This window comes from Pelodiscus sinensis, chromosome 14 (genome assembly GCF_052426305.1).
Source record: "Pelodiscus sinensis isolate ZL-2025 chromosome 14, ASM5242630v1, whole genome shotgun sequence".
NCBI lineage: Eukaryota > Metazoa > Chordata > Testudines > Trionychidae > Pelodiscus > Pelodiscus sinensis.
The window spans coordinates 21594242-21601339 of NC_143065.1; positions in this window are offsets into that span (position 1 = coordinate 21594242).

The window sequence follows — 7098 nt, forward strand, 5'->3', positions numbered from 1 at the left end:
TGGCTACCTGAGAGATCAGTTCTCCCTTTCCCTTATCGTGACAGTTGAGATTAGCCATGGGGACTTTTGCTAACAGACTTTGGCCTAAAAATCCGGAGAGGAGAAGACAGGATGCTCAAATATTTGTTTCCCTATTTACTAGTTCAACCAAGCATCACAAAAATCTTTCAGATGCACTGAAGAGTTGTTGGAAGAATTATACTCTCTCAGTGAACATGAGACATTCTTCTGATGTTGCAAGTTAACAAGCCCTCACCCCTTTAAAGATCCTCAGATGATACAAAAACAGAAGGTAACATGAACAACAAGAGAATAATACATTGGGGACTGTGGTTAGACACAGGGCAGGAAATCAAATGAGTGTCATCACAGGCAAAAACAAACAAGCAAGCTAATACCACGCATCTTGAAAGAAAAGGTTATTCAACAGAATAGCTAGAAAGAACTAATGCCGAAGGAGGCCTAGAAGTGTCAATGGGCAGCAAATGCGATGAATTTTTAATTGACAGCAGGAAAAAAACCAGTATAATTTTGAACAGAAGTATCACATCACAGAGCAGAGAGGAAGTAATCCCTTTCTACGTGACTGATGAGACTACATATGCATTTAGCAGGTAACGTGATCAAGGGTATAATTTTCAAAAGCTCCTAAGTTCCACTTAAAGTCAGTAGGACTTTGAGTTGTGGTTGGACATCCAGCCTGATATGCTGGAAAAGCAGTTTAACTCCTGAAGAAATAGAGAAGTCAGGACTGCAAAGAAAGACGTGAGATCTCTTAGAAATGGGAGGTAAAGAAATGAGGTTGCCTGGGACTAACATGTAAAGTGAAAACAGGATCCAACTGAGAAAGGAGCCATAAAGGAGGACAAGAGAGATGGAAAGGGAGGAAGAAAAAGAGCCCCTCAAGATTTTACCAAACTCTCGGCAAATTCGCTTTGCTGACTAATCTCAGAAATTCCATTTTCTTGCCCCTTGCTATGTTTCATGCAATAGTCCACTGGCTGCCCCTATCAAAGCCTACAGCATAACTGCTGCTTGTAATGACATTTGGGCTGCCAAATGCAGAGATGGGTTTATTTTTAAAAACAAAACCAATTCAGGACACTCATGAAAAGAGAAAGCACACAACAACCTTCCAACTTGAGACGAGGCACATACGGCTGCAGGAAACCCAAGCATCTAAAAACATGAAGAAAGGGCGAGTCTTGGCTATTGTCATTCAAAGCAAATGAAATATTGAGGCCCTATTGCAAAGTTAACTCATCTTCCTGTCCCCCCTTCTAGGCTAACTAGTAAACAGGATTTGTTTATAAAAGAGGAAAGGAAACTTTTGCTGTAGTTCTCCTTTGCTGTGCTCTCTCTCACTGCTAGGTTTTTGTATTTTGTTTTTTTGCCAGCGTGACAGCAAACTGTGTGTCCTTAATGTCAGAAGAACATCAGCTCTGACATAGCAAACCTTTCAGCTTTGTTTGCTACTTAAGGGACATGATCCTTGCTAAATATATTTCTAGATCAAAAATTATGCACAAGGTTGTCAGCAGGAGAGCAAGGTGTCAGGTTAGTTTCCTAATACCACTCCCAGTGGAAGGGAATTTGTCTGAGGAAGGGCCTCAGGATTAACTCAATGTGCTCTGGTTTTAATTTTGCTTTTACACCAAGGCAATTTTTGTTACTTTGTTAAATACTGGCTCAGTGGCATTTCTAATAGCTGGGTACCTTACATCTTGGGATGTTGGAATGTTCCTTTGGCTTATGAAAGCCAGGGGGTTAGCTGATGAATGAGGGTACAGAAGCCCAACTAGAGTAGCACAGGACCAACAGGACAAATGACAGGCCTGACACACGCCTTGCTCCAGTCTCGCACAACCAATTAAATACCATTGATTAAAGGGGAGTTGCTTCTGATTTATACCAGGACGAGAGGCCCCACATCATCTTTTGTTCATGTATTTAGCTTATTAAGGTTGAGCCTCTAAAATCCATGACTCTCTGGTCTGGCAACATCCATGCTCCAGCCCAGAGAAGTCTGGCTGGCCAGATTCAGAATCATAGCCCAGGCTCAGCTGGCAGTGGGGGGGCTCAGCCCCAGTGCGGGGGAAAGCATAGCCCTGGCCAGGGCTGAGCAAGCAGCCGCACAGCCTCAGTTGGGTCTGTGAGAGCAGCACAGCCTCAGTCAGGGCTGGTGCAGTGCAGGAGTGCCCTCCTGGCCAGGGCTGGTGGTGGGGAGCTCAACCCCAGCTGGGGCTGGAGTCAGCGGGGCACGCAGCCTGAACCAGCGCCGTGGCAAAGGGGGAAGGGCACAGCCACTGCTGGGGCTGGAGGCAGCGGGATGCGCAGCCTGGTCCAGCGCCATGGCAAAGGGGGGAGGGCACAGCCACTGCTGGGGCCTGGCACGGTGGGGAACGGCAGGGAGCACAGCCCCACACCCCACAAGCAGAGCCTAGAGCTTGGTATGGAGCCTGGACCTCCCATTGACCAGCAAACTCCATTGTTCAGGACCACTAAGGTCCTAAGGATGCCAGATAAGGAGGTCCGACCTGTACAATCAGAAGTGAGTCAGTTTCCCCCAGACATGAGGCTTTAGCGAGAAACTTGCATCCTCTTGTGTGTAAAAACCCCATGTGGAAAAATAAAATGAGGTAACTGGCAGTGTCCTCCTCTTTGTTCTGCTTGGACAATAGCTCCACCTACCCTGAACCTCAATGTACAGAAGGACAGGGCTTCTGCTGGATCTACTAATGGGGCACGGTCAAAAGCTGCTGCTCCCTCCTTATGCATTCCTGACCCTAGACGTGCCCAACTTCGTTTCCCCTCCACTGTCCAGGGAAGGATCACACCACTTAACAGATGGTTTCTGGTTTTCATTTGGATACAGCAAAGTAATTACATGAACCATCCTTCCAGCCCAAGAGATGGCAAATTTTCCCTACTGCTTTTCTATGCCAATGAAATTGTGACCCCTTGGTTTTCTGTGCTCTCTTCCCATATGCAGCCACCTTTCCACATGCTCTCAGAATTGCTGTTGCCTGTTACAGAAGCAGCACATGCCTTGTGCTACTACGGGAAAGGAGCAGATTTTTGTTCTTTCAGCTTCCTTACCATCATCAAAGCAAAATGCCCCCAAAAGTCAACAGTGAGAAAGCCCTGTTTTTCTCTGTACAGTCACCTGACACAAATGAAAGATTAGTAGAGTTTGTTCAGTATGTTTCGGAGCCAACTAACGTACACATAAACTAACAATTCATTTTGAATGTTTATATCTTGCAGCTTTGTTTTTTCATGCAGGGGGAAAGTAAGCATTGCTACGTAGGAGCCCAGGACCCAGACCCCTTGGAGGAAAGCTCTGGCACAACTGCATAATTAGCTGTACAAAGCCTGCATCTGTTACCAAAATGAATGGCACGCACAAGGATTTAAACCTGATTGCTGCTACAATAATAACTCACTGCACAATGCAGGTATCCCTTCGACAGGGATTACCTTCCACTAGCTTTTCGTTTCCCTGTCAGCTTGTTTTTGATTCAGCTTTAGTCAGGAGTGAAACTTCACAAACACTCTGAAGCAGTGACCTAACTACAGCTGATTCTATTTACAGTTCTATTATTCTTTCTCCCTTCTGTGAAGGAAAGGCACCTAGCCATTTCAGAGCACAGAGTGGAGCAATGAGAGAAGTGAGAGCAATAGGACCTGGTGAGGATTAGAATCTGACACTGTCTACTATAAATATTTACCAGTGTGTCTTAATTTTAGCTTTGGTTGCTAAAAAGGATGCACACTGGGACTCAACCTCTGAGGTTAAAACTCCTTTTCAAAAGGCTGGGAAACCAGAGAAGCAATTCAGCATGACCTTCTCATTTTCAAGTCCGTTCCCTTTCACTATTGCGGGATTAGGTTACCTGTAACTAACCTATTTGGTCTGGCATCTCAATATCATTTGGTCATGCTATCAGTACTGTTCGAAGATCAGGGTGGGGACGTGGCAGGTTTTCATTCACGACACAGAGATGCTTTAAGAAAGGCAATGAAATGCCTGGCTTTGCTTTTAACACTGCTTCTCCAGACTAGCAAAGCCACAGCTGGGTTATTTTATCCACTTTAGAGAATAAATTACTCAGGTGCTAAAAAAGGAGTGGGGAAAACTACTCAGCAGCTTCTACCAGGGCCCAATCCAAAAAGTTAATCCTACATCACAATCACATGGGCCATGCCTAATCCTTTTGTCTATTCAGCAGAAATCGTGTTTGAGACAAAGAGTTCTATTTTAAGGATTTAAAAACTGAGAATATGTCTACGCCATTGTTTAACTGCCTCTTAGGTAAATACTCAGGAGCACTAAGAAGAACCCAGTATAGGACATTATGTATCTGTGAGCACTCTGTGACTTCAGCACCATAGAAGGCCAAATGCTGCTACTATGGAAAACCCAGTCCTTATCACAAGGGTGAATGGCAGATAAGGGATTTTCAAGTACACAAATGTACACTGGGTCCCTGCAATTCAACATACATGATCAAGGTTTTCAGACACAAAACTTCCGAGCCAGTGATACACAGGGAAGACTGACATCTGTGCAGATTCTCTGCAAAATTTCCTTTGGATCTTCCAAATTAACTTCGGGTTCGCGTCCCACATCCAATCTACAGATACCCAGAAAGCTGCACAAATCAGGTAGGCTGGATCTAACTAAGGCCTGCTTTAACTTAGCCAGCCAGCAAATGCAGATTCAGCCTAAATGATTAATTAATGCAGAGCTACCCAACATGCAGCCTGCAATGTGGTTTGGGTTTACATGAGGCTCAACACGCAGCCCCCGGGTGGGAACCAAAACAAAAAAGTAGTCAATATAATGGTCTTCTTTTAATATGTGTTTTAGTAGTTACATTCCTGGACTGTCATTGCTCATTAAAAGTGCTGTGTGGGTGGAAATCAGATATATTTTGCATTTTATTAATATCAGCAGAATGGACTTAATTAGGGCCTGTGTGTTGTGTAGTGTTGCCTTAATCTTTGTATTCGTGCCCATCAATGTGAAAGAAGCTATTTGCATACATTTGCATGTATATGCAACCACACTTATGTTGCAGCCCTAGGCATGTGCTGTGAATACTGTGGCCTCCAAGGCTTCCAAAGTTGAGTAGCCCTGCAGTAATATCTATGTGAGTGAAACCACACAATCATGGTTTCCAATGACGTTGCACAGGCAAATGATAAAAGACGAACACACAACAACACACATGGGAGAACACCTTTCACAAAGTGCTCACTCTATATCTGAGCCAACAGTCCGGTTCCTCAAGGAAAACCCACCCACCACTTTCAAAAGATGAGCCTGAACGCTTAAATTCCTAACTTTGGTAGACACTAAAAATCAGGGATTAAACAGAAACACTGATTTACGACTTATTACAAGAATCTATAACTCACCAAGTCTCCTCCCCTACCTGCCTTTTCACTTCTATCCCTTCTTTCTCTCCTATGACTGGAGGTGCATTAATGGGCCACTTCACCTTGACATACATGCTAACAACTTATGCTAAACAATCTGTTCTGCCTTGTATTCAGGGCTTACTGAACCGCGGCAAACCCTGCTCGCCAGCCGCGCTGTCCGGCTGTCTGTGCACGCACAGATCGCCCGAACCTGGCTCTTCCGGGTTGCAATCTACTCGCCACGGGCATATAGATTGTATTATTTGTCGAGCCCTGCTTGTATATAATGGTGATACCTTCCCCAGGTCTGAAGAAGAGCTCTGCATGGCTTGAAAGCTCGTCCCACTTACCAATAGAAGTTGACCCAAAAAAAAGATATTACCTCACCCTCCTTGTCTCTCTAATATCCTGGGACTTCCACTGCAGCAACACTGCATGCACCTTGTATTGACATTTACCTCTGGATGACACAAGTGTAAATTGCAGTTAGCTCAGAATGAACGCATTCTGTATTCATTTTGCAGATGCAAATGACTACATATGGCCAAGGCAGGAGAGGATTCAGGTCTGCCTTTCTTTCTATGTGCCTAGGCCTGCTCTTTATGAAGTCAACTAGAGCCTTTGCACATAGTGAAAGAGAACACAAGTGTTTGACTCTTAAGTGTATTGCTACAGAGAGTCCTTTGATATAACTGCTTCACTTTGATAGGCAAACACGTGGCTCTTCTTCTGTGGGCTTGCTTGACCAGCAACAACAAAACACTATTTCATCATGAAAGCTTTCCTCTCCATGCCTCTGAAGCAAGTGTGAGCCATTCATAACAAATGGAAAAGACAAAGGTGCACCCAACCCTCCCTGTCTTTGGCTACAACCTTATCGCTAATCGACTGGTTGGGATGCCCTGCCTCTACCAGCTCCTATCTACTGTGACAGCCAGGCAGACACTATTCTGGTGCTCTCAACCTGCTGTTCCACTCTGTACATCTGAGAGAGATGTACCTGGAGATTTAACTCTGCTGGCTGGTGTTCAGGCAAGGCATCTAGCATTCTGCCACAGCTGTTATTTAAGAGAAGCCAATCTTAAAGTCCCCTCTTCAGCAAGTTTCTAAATAATAGCAGCCAGCAAAACTGGTCCGATTTGTTATGTGATGAGCAACAGCAACTTTCACTGAATAATTTATTTGATGGATTACTTTTGGAGTATGTGATCAGCGTTGATGACCACCACTATTTTTGTTGAGTCAATGGGCCCCTTGAGGGCATATTCTCCATAGAGAGCAAGCAACATTGTCATGGGTTAGAAAGGACATTTACTAAATTAAACACATGCCCCACTTGCTCCTCTAAGCCCTTATGCAATCCGTATATGGAAACCTAAGCAGCTAAATGCATACTCTTCCTGAATGCTGCTGTCCATGCATACACAATCTGTCCCTTCCAGGTTTTTTCCATTAACTTACCCTTATGTACGGTTATAAATCAAAATGAAAGAGAACAGGCTAGACTAGCAGAAGAGCAAGGAAAGGATCATAGTCCACGTTGCAAAAGGCTGCCACTCTAAATACAAGCAGTTAGGCTGTCTACACTGCTGGCTTTTGCCGGCAGAGAGTATGCAAAGAAGCACTGATTAGCATTTTGTCACGCTTCATTTGCATAATCTAGTCAACCCC